Source organism: Cherax quadricarinatus, chromosome 17 (genome assembly GCF_038502225.1).
Source record: "Cherax quadricarinatus isolate ZL_2023a chromosome 17, ASM3850222v1, whole genome shotgun sequence".
Taxonomy (NCBI): Eukaryota; Metazoa; Arthropoda; class Malacostraca; order Decapoda; family Parastacidae; genus Cherax; species Cherax quadricarinatus.
The window spans coordinates 37330504-37349086 of record NC_091308.1 but is presented as its reverse complement, the minus strand read 5'-3'; positions in this window follow the sequence as shown (position 1 = coordinate 37349086).

The following is an 18583-nucleotide window of genomic DNA, read 5'->3' as shown; positions in this document are numbered from 1 at the left end:
TGTCACGCCCCTTGTGCAGATATCAAAGAACTAGCTACAAGCAGTATTAAAACAGGGAAGTGTTTTTGGGTATGCCCAAATGAGGAAAATCTGTGGACTAAACTCACAAGGGTATTAAAAGAGGATAACATCAAAGCTGCTTTCATAGACAACCTGGAAGCTTTCTACAACAGATGGGAACATAAAAAGTCTGGGCTGAATGGTACTGCCCTTGATACTGGCCATGTAGTCAGAAACTGTAAGGCTGGAGGCGATGTCCTGGTAGTCAGTAAATGTGGGGCTGATAGTGCTGCCCTGGGAGACAGTAATGGTGAAGCTGGAGGTGCTGTCCTGGGAGACAGTAATGGTGAAGCTGGAGGTGCTGTCCTGGGAGACAGTAATGGTGAAGCTGGAGGTGCTGTCCTGGGAGACAGTAATGGTGAAGCTGGAGGTGCTGTCCTGGGAGACAGTAATGGTGAAGCTGGAGGTGCTGTCCTGGGAGACAGTAATGGTGAAGCTGGAGATTTTGTCCAGGTAGTCGGGAATTATACGCAGGAAGGAATACATATAAATGACCTCATAGGGGACAGGAGCCGTAGTGGGGAAACAAGTGTAGTCAAAGATAAGATAAAACTAATATTGCAAACTAGAAATACCACAGGAAATAGCAAACAAGAGGACTCCACTAGCAATAGTGAGGATATATTACCAAAAACAACTGGTGGGAGCTCCATTGTTGGTGCTAGGGAGGATAGGAATAAGACAGGGAAACATGCACCAACAGGGAATACAGTCACAGAAACCCAAGGCAAACGGAAACCAAGCCTGTGCACATACTATGCACTTGGTATCTGCAGACATGGGAAATCTGGAAAAACAGACGGGACGTGCAACTATGACCACCCTAGAAAATGCCATGCCCATATGACAACAGGAAAATGCAAACTCCCTTCCTGTAAGCTTTTTCACCCTGAAATGTGTACCTCTTCAGTACAGGAAAGACTGTGCTATAACTTAAATTGCCAGGCACACCATCTAAAGGGTACAAAAAGATACAAAACATCCAGGCCATGGGAAAACCTGGGTAGCCACAGCCACTCAAGAGGGAGAGGTTTTTTAGTATCAGGAAGGAAAAAAAACTGTCAGGAAATGGCAGAAATCGTACACCAAATCCAGTCATTCCTGGAGTGGAACCACAGTCGATGGCCTCCACTCCAAACCAACAGATACAGATACTAATGCCGGAAAAAAAATCCCCCCCAGTACCAACAATACCAACAGTCCTATGACATTCTTCTTTGCAAATATACAGGGTCTAAAGCCAGCAACAAACAACAAAATACCTTTCATCAGTGGACTGCTTGCAGAGGCAAAGGCAATGTTCGCGGCTTTCACTGAGACCCACATAAAGAATCACTTGGACAACGAAATATGGATCCCAGGTTACAACCTATACAGATGTGACAGAGTGAACAGGCAAAAGGGGGGGGGGGAGGTTGGCCTGTACATTGCAGAGTCACTTGTTTGCACAGAACTGCTAAATGCCTCAAATGATGTAGTGGAAGTTTTAGCAGTAAAGATCGAGAACCAAAACCTAGTCATTGTGGTAGTCTACAAGCCTCCGGATGCAACATCCCAGCAATTCCAGGAACAGCTGTTAAAAATTGACCACTGTCTGGAAAATCTTCCAGCTCCTGCACCCAACATCTTGCTCCTGGGGGATTTCAACTTAAGGCACCTAAAATGGAGGAATATAGCAAACAATATTGTTGCAGTAATAACACCAGGAGGCAGCTCTGATGAAAACTCACACTCACGCGAGCTTTTAAATCTCTGCACAAAATTCAATTTAAACCAGCAAATAATAGAGCCTACTGGACTGGAGAATACACTAGACCTCATCTTCACTAACAATGATGATCTGATAAGAAATGTCACCATATCAAAAACAATATACTCAGATCACAACATAATTGAGGTTCAGACATGTATACGTGGAGCCCCAGACCGACATAATGAGACTAGTCACGAGGGAGCATTCACCAAATTCAACTTCAATAACAAAAACATAAAGTGGGACCAAGTAAATCAAGTCCTAACAGATATAAGCTGGGAAGATATACTAAGCAACACAGACCCCAACTTATGCCTAGAACAGATTAACTTGGTGGCACTCGATGTATGCACAAGGCTTATTCCTCTAAGAAAAAGGAGTAGTAGATGTAAAATAGAAAGAGACAGGCGCTCCCTTTACAGGCGACGGAAAAGAATAACAGAGCGGCTAAAAGAGGTCAATGTATCTGAAATGCGTAGGGAGACACTGGCCAGAGAAATAGCAAGCATCGAACTCAAGCTAAAGGAATCTTATAGGAGTCAGGAATCGCGGGAAGAACTAAAAGCCATAAATGAAATCGAAAGAAACCCAAAGTATTTCTTCTCCTATGCCAAATCAAAGTCGAGAACAACGTCCAGTATTGGGCCCCTACTTAAACAAGATGGGTCCTACACAGATGACAGCAAGGAAATGAGTGAGCTACTCAAGTCCCAATATGACTCAGTTTTTAGCAAGCCGCTAACCAGACTGAGAGTCGAAGATCAAAATGAATTTTTTATGAGAGAGCCACAAAATTTGGTTAACACAAGCCTATCCTATGTTATCCTGACGCTAAATGACTTCGAACAGGCGATAAATGACATGCCCATGCACTCTGCCCCAGGGCCAGACTCATGGAACTCCGTGTTCATCAAGAACTGCAAGAAGCCCCTATCACGAGCCTTTTCCATCCTATGGAGAGGGAGCATGGACACGGGGGTCGTCCCACAGTTACTAAAAACAACAGACATAGCCCCACTCCACAAAGGGGGCAGTAAAGCAACAACAAAGAACTACAGACCGATAGCACTAACATCCCATATCATAAAAATCTTTGAAAGGGTCCTAAGAAGCAAGATCACCATCCATCTAGAAACCCATCAGTTACACAACCCAGGGCAACATGGGTTTAGAACAGGTCGCTCCTGTCTGTCTCAACTATTGGATCACTACGACAAGGTCCTAAATGCACTAGAAGACAAAAATAATGCAGATGTAATATATACAGACTTTGCAAAAGCCTTCGACAAGTGTGACCATGGCGTAATAGCGCACAAAATGCGTGCTAAAGGAATAACAGGAAAAGTCGGTCGATGGATCTATAATTTCCTCACTAACAGAACACAGAGAGTAGTCGTCAACAGAGTAAAGTCCGAGGCAGCTACGGTGAAAAGCTCTGTTCCACAAGGCACAGTACTCGCTCCCATCTTGTTCCTCATCCTCATATCCGACATAGACAAGGATGTCAGCCACAGCACCGTCTCTTCCTTTGCAGATGACACCCGAATCTGCATGACAGTGTCTTCCATTGCAGACACTGCAAGGCTCCAGGCGGACATCAACCGAATCTTTCAGTGGGCTGCAGAAAACAATATGAAGTTCAACGATGAGAAATTTCAATTACTCAGATATGGTAAACACGAGGAAATTAAATCTTCATCAGAGTACAAAACAAATTCTGGCCACAAAATAGAGCGAAACACCAACGTCAAAGACCTGGGAGTGATCATGTCGGAGGATCTCACCTTCAAGGACCATAACATTGTATCAATCGCATCTGCTAGAAAAATGACAGGATGGATATTGAGAACCTTCAAAACTAGGGAGGCCAAGCCCATGATGACACTCTTCAGGTCACTTGTTCTATCTAGGCTGGAATATTGCTGCACACTAACAGCACCTTTCAAGGCAGGTGAAATTGCTGACCTAGAAAATGTACAGAGAACCTTCACGGCGCGCATAACGGAGATAAAACACCTCAATTACTGGGAGCGCTTGAGGTTCCTAAAACTGTATTCCCTGGAACGCAGGAGGGAGAGATACATGATTATATACACCTGGGAAATCCTAGAGGGACTAGTACAGAACTTGCACACGAAAATCACTCACTACGAAAGCAAAAGACTTGGCAGACGTTGCAACATCCCCTCAATGAAAAGCAGGGGTGTCACTAGCACGTTAAGAGACCATACAATAAGTGTCAGGGGCCCGAGACTGTTCAACTGCCTCCCAGCATACATAAGGGGGATTACCAACAGACCCCTGGCAGTCTTCAAGCTGGCACTGGACAAACACCTAAAGTCGGTTCCTGACCAGCCGGGCTGTGGCTCGTACGTTGGTTTGCGTGCAGCCAGCAGGAACAGCCTGGTTGATCAGGCTCTGATCCACCAGGAGGCCTGGTCACAGACCGGGCCGCGGGGGCGTTGACCCCCGGAACTCTCTCCAGGTAAACTCCAGGTAACTCCGTCTATACCAGTTAATAAGAACATCACGTGTTTTTTCTCATTCCTGCTCCTTTTCCTATTTGTTTTAACGTGGTTTCTGTCCATCCTCTGGTCGTTTCTTTAAAAAAATAAAAACAAGTAATGGTTTTATATGGTCGTGTTATTTTCTTCTTCATCATTCAACCTCTAAACAATGTTTATAAAATATTTTATTTTCAGTCTGTCCCTCGGTGTCTGTCCCTCGGTGTCTGTCCCTCGGTGTCTGTCCCTCGGTGTCTGTCCCTCGGTGTCTGTCCCTCGGTGTCTGTCCCTCGGTGTCTGTCCCTCGGTGTCTGTCCCTCGGTGTTCTTAGATTATTTTAAAACTTCTTCTTTATGCATTAATGTGTGTAAATGTTGTTCTCCGAGGCGTAGGCCTGTCTTTCTCGTATTTTCCAGTAGGCCTGTATGCCACAATATTTTCCAGTAGGCCTGTATGCCACAATATTTTCCAGTATGCCTGTATGCCACAATATTTTCCAGTATGCCTGTATGCCACAATACTTTCCAGTGTGCCTGTATGCCGCAATATTTTCCAGTAGGCCTGTATGCCACAATATTTTCCAGTATGCCTGTATGCCACAATACTTTCCAGTGTGCCTGTATGCCGCAATATTTTCCAGTATGCCTGTATGCCACAATATTTTCCAGTATGCCTGTATGCCGCAATATTTTCCAGTATGCCTGTATGCCACAATATTTTCCAGTAGGCCCGTATGCCACAATATTTTCCAGTAGGCCTGTATGCCACAATATTTTCCAGTAGGCCTCTATGCCACAATATTTTCCAGTATGCCTGTATGCCACAATATTTTCCAGTATGCCTGTATGCCACAATATTTCCCAGTATGCCTGTATGCCACAATAATTTCCAGTAGGCCTGTATGCCACAATATTTTCCAGTATGCCTGTATGCCACAATATTTTACAGTAGGCCTGTATGCCACAATATTTTCCAGTATGCCTGTATGCCACAATATTTTCCAGTATGCCTGTATGCCACAATATTTTCCAGTATGCCTGTATGCCACAATATTTTCCAGTATGCCTGTATGCCACAACATTTTCCAGTAGGCCTGTATGCCACAATATTTTCCAGTGTGCCTATATGCCACAATATTTTCCAGTATGCCTGTATGCCACAACATTTTCCAGTATGCCTGTATGCCCTAATATTTTCCAGTATGCCTGTATGCCACAATATTTTCCAGTATGCCTGTATGCCACAATATTTTCCAGTATGCCTATATGCCACAATATTTTCCAGTATGCCTGTATGCCACAACATTTTCCAGTAGGCCTCTATGCCACAATATTTTCCAGTATGCCTGTATGCCACAATATTTTCCAGTATGCCTCTATGCCACAATATTTTCCAGTATGCCTGTATGCCACAATATTTTTCAGTATGCCCGTATGCCACAATATTTTCCAGTATGCCTGTATGCCACAATATTTTCCATTAGGCCTGTATGCCACAATATTTTCCAGTAGGCCTGTATGCCACAATACTTTCCAGTAGGCCTGTATGCCACAATATTTTCCAGTATGCCTGTATGCCACAATATTTTCCAGTATGCCTGTATGCCACAATATTTTCCAGTAGGCCTGTATGCCACAATATTTTCCAGTATGCCTGTATGCCACAATATTTTTCAGTATGCCTGTATGCCACAATATTTTCCAGTATGCCTGTATGCCACAATATTTTCCAGTAGGCCTGTATGCCACAATACTTTCCAGTAGGCCTGTATGCCACAATATTTTCCAGTAGGCCTCTATGCCACAATATTTTCCAGTATGCCTGTATGCCACAATATTTTCCAGTAGGCCTGTATGCCACAATATTTTCCAGTATGCCTGTATGCCACAATATTTTCCAGTATGCCTGTATGCCACAATATTTTCCAGTATGCCTGTATGCCACAATATTTTCAAGTAGGCCTGTATGCCACAATACTTTCCAGTAGGCCTGTATGCCACAATATTTTCCAGTATGCCTGTATGCCACAATATTTTCCAGTAGGCCTGTATGCCACAATACTTTCCAGTAGGCCTGTATGCCACAATATTTTCCAGTATGCCTGTATGCCACAATATTTTCCAGTATGCCTGTATGCCACAATATTTTCCAGTATGCCTGTATGCCACAATACTTTCCAGTAGGCCTGTATGCCACAATATTTTCCACTATGCCTGTATGCCACAATATTTTCCAGTATGCCTGTATGCCACAATATTTTCCAGTATGCCTGTATGCCACAATATTTTCCAGTAGGCCTGTATGCAACAATATTTTCCAGTATGCCTGTATGCCACAATATTTTCCAGTATGCCTGTATGCCACAATATTTTCCAGTATGCCTGTATGCCACAATATTTTCCAGTATGCCTGTATGCCACAATATTTTCCAGTATGCCTGTATGCCACAATATTTTCCAGTAGGCCTGTATGCCACAATACTTTCCAGTGTGCCTGTATGCCGCAATATTTTCCAGTATGCCTGTATGCCACAATATTTTCCAGTATGCCTGTATGCCGCAATATTTTCCAGTATGCCTGTATGCCACAATATTTTCCAGTAGGCCAGTATGCCACAATATTTTCCAGTAGGACTGTATGCCACAATATTTTCCAGTAGGCCTCTATGCCACAATATTTTCCAGTATGCCTGTATGCCACAATATTTTCCAGTATGCCTGTATGCCACAACATTTTCCAGTATGCCTGTATGCCACAATATTTTCCAGTATGCCTATATGCCACAATATTTTCCAGTAGGCCTGTTTGCCACAATATTTCCCAGTATGCCTGTATGCCACAATATTTTCCAGTAGGCCTGTATGCCACAATATTTTCCAGTATGCCTGTATGCCACAATATTTTACAGTAGGCCTGTATGCCACAATATTTTCCAGTATGCCTGTATGCCACAATATTTTCCAGTATGCCTGTATGCCACAATATTTTCCAGTATGCCTGTATGCCACAATATTTTCCAGTATGCCTGTATGCCACAACATTTTCCAGTAGGCCTGTATGCCACAATATTTTCCAGTGTGCCTATATGCCACAATATTTTCCAGTATGCCTGTATGCCACAACATTTTCCAGTATGCCTGTATGTCCTAATATTTTCCAGTATGCCTGTATGCCACAATATTTTCCAGTATGCCTGTATGCCACAATATTTTCCAGTATGCCTATATGCCACAATATTTTCCAGTATGCCTGTATGCCACAACATTTTCCAGTAGGCCTCTATGCCACAATATTTTCCAGTATGCCTGTATGCCACAATATTTTCCAGTATGCCTCTATGCCACAATATTTTCCAGTATGCCTGTATGCCACAATATTTTTCAGTATGCCTGTATGCCGCAATATTTTCCAGTATGCCTGTATGCCACAATATTTTCCAGTATGCCTGTATGCCACATTATTTTCCAGTATGCCTGTATGCCACAATATTTTCCAGTATGCCTGTATGCCACAATATTTTCCAGTATGCCTGTATGCCACAATATTTTCCAGTAGGCCTGTATGCCACAATATTTTCCAGTATGCCTGTATGCCACAATATTTTCCAGTATGCCTGTATGCCACAACATTTTCCAGTATGCCTGTATGCCACAATATTTTCCAGTATGCCTGTATGCCACAATATTTTCCAGTATGCCTGTATGCCACAACATTTTCCAGTATGCCTGTATGCCACAATATTTTCCAGTAGTCCTGTATGCCACAATATTTTCCAGTAGGCCTGTATGCCACAATATTTTCCAGTATGCCTGTATGCCCTAATATTTTCCAGTAAGCCTGTATGCCACAACATTTTCCAGTAGGCCTGTATGCCACAACATTTTCCAGTAGGCCTGTATGCCACAATATTTTCCAGTAGGCCTGTATGCCACATATTTTCCAGTAGGCCTGTATGCCACAATATTTTCCAGTAGGCCTGTATGCCACAATATTTTCCAGTATGCCTGTATGCCACAATATTTTCCAGTAGGCCTGTATGCCACAATATTTTCCAGTAGGCCTGTATGCCACAATATTTTCCAGTATGCCTGTATGCCACAATATTTTCCAGTAGGCCTGTATGCCACAATATTTTCCAGTAGGCCTGTATGCCACAATATTTTCCAGTAGGCCTGTATGCCACAATATTTTCCAGTATGCCTGTATGCCACAATATTTTCCAGTAGGCCTGTATGCCACAATATTTTCCAGTAGGCCTGTATGCCACAATATTTTCCAGTAGGCCTGTATGCCACAATATTTTCCAGTAGGCCTGTATGCCACAATATTTTCCAGTATGCCTGTATGCCACAATATTTTCCAGTAGGCCTGTATGCCACAATATTTTCCAGTATGCCTGTATGCCACAATATTTTCCAGTAGGCCTGTATGCCACAATATTTTCCAGTAGGCCTGTATGCCACAATATTTTCCAGTAGGCCTGTATGCCACAATATTTTCCAGTATGCCTGTATGCCACAATATTTTCCAGTAGGCCTGTATGCCACAATATTTTCCAGTAGGCCTGTATGCCACAATATTTTCCAGTAGGCCTGTATGCCACAATATTTTCCAGTAGGCCTGTATGCCACAATATTTTCCAGTATGCCTGTATGCCACAATATTTTCCAGTAGGCCTGTATGCCACAATATTTTCCAGTATGCCTGTATGCCACAATATTTTCCAGTATGCCTGTATGCCACAATATTTTCCAGTAGGCCTGTATGCCACAATATTTTCCAGTAGGCCTGTATGCCACAATATTTTCCAGTAGGCCTGTATGCCACAATATTTTCCAGTAGGCCTGTATGCCACAATATTTTCCAGTAGGCCTGTATGCCACAATATGCTCTTGAAAGATAAAACCCACAATGCATTTTGTCATCTTATTTACGTGTTTTTTGTTCTATAATTCTTTTCATTAATTTCAGTTCCTTTTCAACACCACCAAAAAACTAACAGTTTTATATCTATCAACATCGTCCCTCAATATCTTCAATCTCCCTTTTAATTTCTTAAGTAACATTGGCTCTAACTATGAACTGTTTGTGTAATATCAATTGTTTTTCAACCTCTCTCTCTCTCTCTCTCTCTCTCTCTCTCTCTCTCTCTCTCTCTCTCTCTCTCTCTCTCTCTCCTTTCTCTAGAAAATTGTTCAAAACCTTCTTCAGTATTAGATTTACATTCTTCTAAACCTTTCCTCATCTTTCTTCCGGGTTTGTTGACATTATCAGAAATATCTTGTGTTTACTGCACCTGCTGTTCTAATTCTGTCTTATGCTTCCTTATTCTTACACAACTCTCCTCTAATTTACTTTTGTGCTCTGAACCTTCAATCTTCTCTATACGATCCATATATTTAGCCAATTCCTAATCTATCACCTCTCGCCTCTTTATTATCTCACTTAATGTCTTCCGCAGTTGCTGAAAAGCTTTTTAAACTTCTTTTTCGTTTTTTTAAAGTTTTATATTACTTATTTAATTGGGTCTTTCGTGCCTTACCTGATTTTGTTCAATTTAAGCCATTTTGTCCATGCATCCACTTGTTTCCCCGTCTGCAGGTGAATAATCACAACTCTGCTGCCACTGAACATCTCCGCCATGTTGTCAACTAGAGAATCACTTTACTATATTTATCATTAATAAATGAAATGTGTTGTTCTTATTCCCAGAAACTGTTCCACATTAAGTTTCTTCTGTTTTTGTGGGGGACACCATCTGTGTGTGTTTGTGTGTGTGTTTGTGGGTGTGTGTGTGTGTGTTTGTGTGTATGTGTGTTTATGTGTGTGTTTGTGTGTGTGTTTGTGTGTGTGTGTTTGTGTGTGTGTGTTTGTGTGTGTGTTTGTGTGTGTGCTTGTGTGTGTGTATGTGTGTACGTGTGTGTGTGTGTGTGTGTGTGTATGTGTGTGTGTATGTATGTGTGTGTGTGTGTATGTGTATGTGTGTGTGTATGTGTGTGTGTGTGTGTGTATGTGTGTATGTGTGTGTGTGTGTGTGTGTGTGTGTGTGTGTGTGTGTGTGTGTGTGTGTGTGTATGTGTGTGTGTGTGTGTGTATGTGTGTATGTGTGTGTGTGTGTGTGTGTGTGTGTGTGTGTGTGTATGTGTGTGTGTGTGTGTGTACTCACCTAATTGTACTCACCTAATTGTGGTTGCAGGGGTCGAGACTCAGCTCCTGGCCCCGCCTCTTCACTGATCGCTACTGGATCCTCTCTCTCTCTGCTTCCTGAGCTTTGTCATACCTCTTCTTAAAACTATGTATGGTTCCTGCCTCCACTACTTCACTTGCTAGGCTATTCCACTTGCTGACAACTCTATGACTGAAGAAATACTTCCTAACGTCCCTGTGACTCGTCTGAGTCTTCAGCTTCCAGTTGTGACCCCTTGTCCCTGTGTCCCCTCTCTGGAACATCCTATCTCTGTCCACCTTGTCTATTCCCCGCAGTATCTTGTATGTCGTTATCATGTCTCCCCTGACCCTTCTGTCCTCCAGTGTCGTCAGTCCGATTTCCCTTAACCTTTCCTCGTACGACATTCCCTTGAGCTCTGGGACTAGCCTTGTTGCAAACCTTTGTACTTTCTCTAACTTCTTGACGTGCTTGACCAGGTGTGGGTTCCAGACTGGTGCTGCATACTCCAGTATGGGCCTAACATACACAGTGTACAGTGTCTTGAACGATTCCTTATTGAGGTATCGGAACGCTATTCTCAGGTTTGCCAGGCGCCCGTATGCTGCAGCGGTTATTTGGTTGATGTGTGCCTCCGGTGATGTACTCGGTGTTATGGTCACCCCAAGGTCTTTCTCCCTGAGTGAGGTCTGTAGTCTTTGTCCACCTAGCCTATATTCTGTCTGCGGTCTTCTTTGCCCCTCCCCAATCTTCATGACTTTGCATTTGGCTGGATTGAATTCGAGGAGCCAGTTACTGGACCACATGTCCAGCCTCTCCAGGTCTCTTTGCAGTCCTGCCTCATCCTCGTCCGATTTAATTCTTCTCATCAACTTCACGTCATCTGCGAACAGGGACACTTCAGAGTCTATTCCTTCCATCATGTCGTTCACATATATCAAAAATAGCACTGGTCCTAGAACTGACCCCTGTGGGACCCCGCTCGTAACAGGCGCCCACTGTGATACCTCTTCACGTACCATGACTCGTTGCTGCCTCCCTGTCAGGTATTCCCTTATCCATTGCAGTGCCCTTCCTTTTATGTGTGCCTGATCCTCCAGCTTCTGCACTAATCTCTTGTGGGGAACTGTGTCAAAGGCCTTCCTGCAGTCTAGGAAAACGCAATCTACCCAACCCTCTCTCTCGTGTCTTACTTCTGTTACCTTGTCATAAAACTCCAGGAGGTTTGTGATACAAGATTTGCCTTCCATGAACCCATGCTGGTTTTCATTTATAATCTTGTTCCTTTCCAGGTGTTCGACCACTCTCCTCCTGATAATCTTCTCCATGACTTTGCACACAATACATGTCAGAGACACAGGTCTGTAGTTTAGTGCCTCGTTTCTGTTTCCTTTCTTAAATATGGGGACTACATTAGCTGTCTTCCATTTCTCAGGTAGTTGCCCAGTTTCAAGGGATGTGTTGAAGATTGTGGTTAGAGGCACACACAGCATCTCTGCTCCTTCTCTAAGGACCCATGGGGAGATGTTGTCCGGTCCCATCGCCTTTGAGGTGTCAAGGTCACTTAAGAGCTTCTTCACCTCCTCCTCAGTTGTTCGTATGTCATCCAACACTTGTTGGTATATTCCCTCTTGATGTTCCCTTCTGTGCTGTCTTCCCACAGCCCTTCCTGTCTCTACTGTAAAAACTTCCTTAAATCTCCTGTTCAGCTCCTCACATACCTCCTGATCATTTCTTGTGAGTTCTCCACCTTCTGTCCTTAATCTGATCACCTGGTCTTTGACTGTTGTCTTCCTCCTGATGTGGCTATACAACAGTTTCGGGTCAGTCTTGATTCTCGATGCTATGTCATTTTCATACTGTCGCTGGGCCTCCCTCCTTACCTGTGCGTACTCATTCCTGGCTCTGCGACTGATCTCCCTATTTTCGTGTGTTCTCTGCCTTCTGTACTTTTTCCATTCTCTATTGCACTTTGTTTTTGCCTCCTTACACCGTCGGGTAAACCAGGGGCTTGTTCTGGTCTTCCCGTTGTTACTGTTGCCCTTGGGAATGAACCTTTCCACTGCCTCCTTGCATTTTGTTGCTACATATTCCATCATTTCATTTACTGGCTTTCCTGCCAGTTCTCTGTCCCACTGGACCTCCCGCATGAAGTTCTTCAACCCTATGTAGTCCCCTCTTTTATAGTCAGGCTTTTCCCATTCTACTCCTGTTATTCTCTCCACTTGCAGCTCTACTATGTATTCAAAGCACAGAACCACGTGGTCGCTAGCTCCTAGGGGACTCTCATACTTGATATCCTCAATGTCTGAGCTGCCCAGGGTGAACACAAGGTCCAATCTTGCTGGTTCATCCTCCCCTCTCACTCTGGTAGTGTCCTTAACATGTTGGTGCATGAGGTTTTCCAGCACCACGTCCAACATCCTGGCTCTCCATGTTTCGGGACCCCCATGTGGCTCCAGGTTTTCCCAGTCAATCTCCCTGTGGTTGAAATCCCCCATAACCAGCAACTTTGCTCTGCTGGAGTGAGCTCTTCTTGCCACCTCAGCAAGTGTGTCCACCATTGCTCTGTTGCTCTCTTCATATTCCTCTCTTGGCCTCCTGCAGTTCTGTGGTGGATTATACATCACTGCAATGACCACTTTGTGTTCCCCAGACTGAAGTGTACCTGCTATGTAGTCTCTTTCTCCTGTCTCATCTATTCCTTCCATTTTCTCGAATTTCCATCTGTTTTTTACGAGCAGAGCAACCCCACCTCCCCCCCTACCCCTTCTATCTTTCCTCATGATCTGGTATCCTTGTGGGAAGATTGCATCTGTTATTGTCTCCATGAGTTTTGTTTCTGTAACTGCTATGATGTCTGGGGACTTCTCATTGATTCTTTCTTGCCATTCCTCATGTTTATTCGTTAATCCATCTGCATTTGTGTACCAAACCTTCAACTTCTGTTCTAATACTGTAACTGTGGTGCGGGGGGTGGAAACAGAGGGATCGGTGTGTGATGGTTGGTTTGGAATGTTCAGTTGCCTTGGGGGTGTCGTGGCTGGAGTCCTTCTGCAGGTGTTTCTGGGGGGTGCGCTTGTCCTTCCATTTGATCCTGGGTTATTCTGCTCTCCTTTTTCATTTCCTCCCATTTCTCCTTTCGTTTTTGAACTCTCTCTTTCATTGTCTTCCTTTCGTCCTGTGTTCTGTCTCGGTCGAGGTACACACTCCGGAACTCCTGCTTGCCTCTCAGCCGTGCTTTCTCCTGCAGGATCATGGTTCGGGTTGATTCTGCCTTGAAAATTACTTTGAGAGGCCGATTCCTTTTCTTTGTGAACCACCCAATTCTCCGAAAATTTGCCACCTGGGTCATGTCCCCCTCGCCTATCACCTTCATGATGTCTTCAATCGCTTTTTTCTCCTCCTGCTTTCTTTCATCATAAGTTTCCCCTTTAGCTTCGTCTAGCCCATAGACAAACACGGATCTCTCCCTTTCCACCTCCCACTGTGACTCCCATTGCATCCTCTGATGTGTTTTAGTTCCTTCCCGTGGAGTGTTCCTTCCTTCAGTCCCTTCCCTCGTTATGGCCCCTATGCTTCTTGGTTTATCCTTCCTGCTCACTTGCTCCTGGCCCCCACAGGTATCTGGTAAGGTCCTTGCACATGTCCTAGTTCCATCAATGTCTTCCAACCTCTCTTTCTGTCCTAGAGTGCTCCCTGTCTTTGTTTTGGCCCCATGTGGGTTTGACAGGACCTCTGCATACAGTTTAGTTTCCATGCTTCCTTCGGACCTGTTGTCTGTGTTCGATGTAGCCATTGCCGATGCTACTTCTGTAATATCTTTGTCTCTGTGCTGTTTCAGATGTCTCAGCTCCTCTTCTAATCTCTCTATCTTGATTTCTGCTGCTGTGGCCTGTTGCTTCCACCTTCTGCATTCTGCTGCTAACCTCTCTTCCATCTTCCTTTCCAGCTCATCTAGTCTCCTTCCCCAGTCTTCCTCCCTTTTTTTGAGCTCTATCTCCCATTCCTCCCTCTCAGATTCGTCCTTGGAGCCCCTTGTCCTCATCCTGGTTAGGGGGAGGGGAATAGACGGTTAGGAGAGGGGATGGATGGTTGTGGGGGAGGGGGAGGATGGTTATTGGAGGGGCAGAGATAGTTGGGGGAGGGAGTTAGATGGTTTGGGGGAGGGAGTTAGATGGTTTGGGGGAGAGAGGGGATGGATGGTTATGGGGGAGGGGGAGGATGGTTATTGGAGGGAGGGAGGTTGTTGGGCGGGGGTTAGACGGTTTGGGGAGGGGTTAGGTGGTTTGGGGGAGGGGTAGGTGGCTAAGGCTAAGGTGTCAAGTGGCGGAGGGTGTGTGTGTGTGTGTGTGTGTGTGTGTGTGTGTGTGTGTGTGTGTGTGTGTGTGTGTATGTGTGTGTGTGTGAATGTGTGTGTGTGAATGTGTGTGTGTGTGTGTGTGTGTGTGTGTGTGTGTGTGTGTGTGTGTGTGTGTGTGTGTGTGTGTGTGTGCGCGTGTGTGTGTGTGTGTGTGTGTGTGTGTGTGTGTGTGCGTGTGTGTGTGTGTGTATGTGTATGTGTATGTGTGTGTGTGTGTTTGTGTATTTACGTATGTGTGTATGTATGTGTGTGTGTGTATGTGTGTATGTGTGTGTATGTGTGTGTGTGTGAGTGTCTACCCTTGTGTGTGTGTGCTTGTGTGTGAGGGAGGGAGGGTTAGGGGGGGGTTGAGAGGTCCGTCGTGTAGGCACAAATTTAGTCTCATTTATCTTTCCCAATTATGCTACTCTCTCCACTTATTGCCCTTTCTGGATTTACGTGTTAATTGTTGCTGGTTATTATCATTTTCCTTGTTCACATTGAGAGAGGACTTCCTAGCTTCCTAAGTATTCTTACTGCTAATAACTACCGGTAGTAACACTGCCTGTGTGCGTGTGTGCGTGTGTGTGTGTGTGTGTGAGTGTGTGTGTGAGAGTCTTGTGCGGTGTAATGACTGGCCGCAACTTCTTGTGACCTGACTAAACCCTCCTGGGACCCCCTAGCACCGTCTTACCATGTTGCCCTTAAAAGCTTGTCCCACCTACCTTCTCACACTCGTCAACACTATATTCTCTATGTCTATGCTATTTCTATTCTAATTCTGGTAATAGCTTGCAGGAGTGAGTGACCAGTATCAAACAGTATACAAGGCCAGCCAGGGCCGTCAACATGCAAACCACAACTAGGCGAATAAACTTGCGGTTGACAGTTGCCAGCTGCTGATGACGTAGTCGTACGTAGGCCTTAAATCCCTATTTTTGGAGATCCTTCACCCGTGATGATTATAACCATATATTCCGCTTCCTCACTTCACTCTTCACTGATGGTAGTATACACTTCACATTATATACACTTCACTTCATATGTATAATGGCACACAACTTGTCGTGACGTCACTTCATCAGGCCTACCGCTGCCAATGTGGCAACAGCGCCTAAGACCCCCAGCGGTTTGCGCTTTGAAATATTATGATTTCAGCTTTCCTCTCACTTTCTTTAACTAATAACTTTAATTATCACTCGTAGTATTGTTCACTGACGTTCCACTACCACTGATTACTTCTAGCTGATATTACGCGTCTTTCAACGCCAAGGTTCTCGGAGCCTTGTTACCCACGTCTTCACCCCACGGACCCACGTGTGTGTGTGTGTGTGTGTGTGTGTGTGTGTGTGTGTGTGTGTGTGTGTGTGTATGTGTGTGTATGTGTGTATGTGTGTGTGTGTGTGTGTGTGTGTGTGTGTGTGTGTGTGTGTATGTGTGTGTGTGTGTGTGTGTGTGTGTGTGTGTGTGTGTGTGTGTACTCACCTAATTGTACTCACCTAATTGTGGTTGCAGGGGTCGAGACTCAGCTCCTGGCCCCACCTCTTCACTGATCGCTACTGGATCCTCTCTCTCTCTGCTTCCTGAGCTTTGTCATACCTCTTCTTAAAACTATGTATGGTTCCTGCCTCCACTACTTCACTTGCTAGGCTATTCCACTTGCTGACAACTCTATGACTGAAGAAATACTTCCTAACGTCCCTGTGACTCGTCTGAGTCTTCAGCTTCCAGTTGTGACCCCTTGTCCCTGTGTCCCCTCTCTGGAACATCCTATCTCTGTCCACCTTGTCTATTCCCCGCAGTATCTTGTATGTCGTTATCATGTCTCCCCTGACCCTTCTGTCCTCCAGTGTCGTCAGTCCGATTTCCCTTAACCTTTCCTCGTACGACATTCCCTTGAGCTCTGGGACTAGCCTTGTTGCAAACCTTTGTACTTTCTCTAACTTCTTGACGTGCTTGACCAGGTGTGGGTTCCAGACTGGTGCTGCATACTCCAGTATGGGCCTAACATACACAGTGTACAGTGTCTTGAACGATTCCTTATTGAGGTATCGGAACGCTATTCTCAGGTTTGCCAGGCGCCCGTATGCTGCAGCGGTTATTTGGTTGATGTGTGCCTCCGGTGATGTACTCGGTGTTATGGTCACCCCAAGGTCTTTCTCCCTGAGTGAGGTCTGTAGTCTTTGTCCACCTAGCCTATATTCTGTCTGCGGTCTTCTTTGCCCCTCCCCAATCTTCATGACTTTGCATTTGGCTGGATTGAATTCGAGGAGCCAGTTACTGGACCACATGTCCAGCCTCTCCAGGTCTCTTTGCAGTCCTGCCTCATCCTCGTCCGATTTAATTCTTCTCATCAACTTCACGTCATCTGCGAACAGGGACACTTCAGAGTCTATGTGTGTGTGTGTGTATGTGTGTGTGTGTGTGTGTGTGAAGGGGGAATCTGCATGATGGGAATCACGTCAGGTCAAGGCCAGATTCTGTTTTTTGGGGAGGAAGAATTTTTTTTTTTTGTCTCCTTTCTTGCTGTTTCTTGGGTAACGCTTCTCTCCTGCTCTTCCTCCTTCTCCTCCTGCTCTGCTTCTTCCTCCTCCTCCTCCTCATTCCTTTACTTCTTTCCTCTACACTGTGAACTCTCCTCTTCCTCCTCTTGTTGACTCCGGTTCTTTTTCGCTTCCTCTAACTCCATCGGCATTGTCTTTCTCCCTCTCGTTCCATGAGGCATCTCTCTCTCCCCCTCTCTCACACTCTCTCCCCCTCTCTCACACTCTCTCTCACTCTCTCTCACTGTCTCCCCCACATCATTGATCTCTCACTACTGTCTCGTCTCTGCAGTCTGCCGCAGCGCCTCCCGTCCTCTGATTTTTTTTACATTAAAAGAAAAAAAAAACGTAAATAAAAAACACCGAGCTTGCAAATTTATTTAAAAATTAAAAAAAAAAACACACACATCCCAAATGACGATAAACAAAAAAGCGAATCATTGTAAATAAAACGAGTGTTAACGTGGGGGGGGGGGGATAGGTGAGTCACTTATTTGGTGAGAATTTATTACCGCAAATTCCGTGGATTTGTACGCTTTATATGGCACTTAAGAGGAGGAGGGGGAAGGGAAGCGGTGAGGGGGAAGAGAAGGGGTGAGGGGGAAGAGAAGGGGGAGAGGGGAGAGGTAGAGGGTTGAGGAGGGGGAGGGGTATGGAAGGGGAGGGGTATGGAAGGGGAGGGGATGGGGATGGGAAGGGGGAGGGGGAAGGGTGATAGGAGAGGTGAAGGTGAGGGGAGGGGGAGGGGTGAGAGGGAGGGGCGAGGGATAAGGAGGAGAGTTGCCTTTGATCATGATTAATGGCTCTTGATCCACGGCATTTGGAGCCACCCTCGGCCTTCCTCGGATTAAACCTGATGATCCCCTACCCCCTACCTCCCCCACTATCTCCCCACCACCTCCACTTCTAAAATTCTCACCCCCTCCCCCAGGGCGCTGCGCGATCCCAGGTAGGTATCCCTGAATTCCATAACTCAGCAACCACCTCCCCCCTCCCCCTCCCCCCCTTCTGAGCCTCAATGCATGCTGCTGGAATAGTGCAGAGTGCGGCACAACTTGCTCCTCAAATCTAATTAAAAACCTCTCAAAAAGACCAATGTCCTAAATTAATTGAGCACGTTGAAGAGGTCAGAAATTAAAAAAAAAAATCCACTCCGGCTGCATAATTACATAATTACATAATTACATATATTACATAATTACAATTTTATTGTGT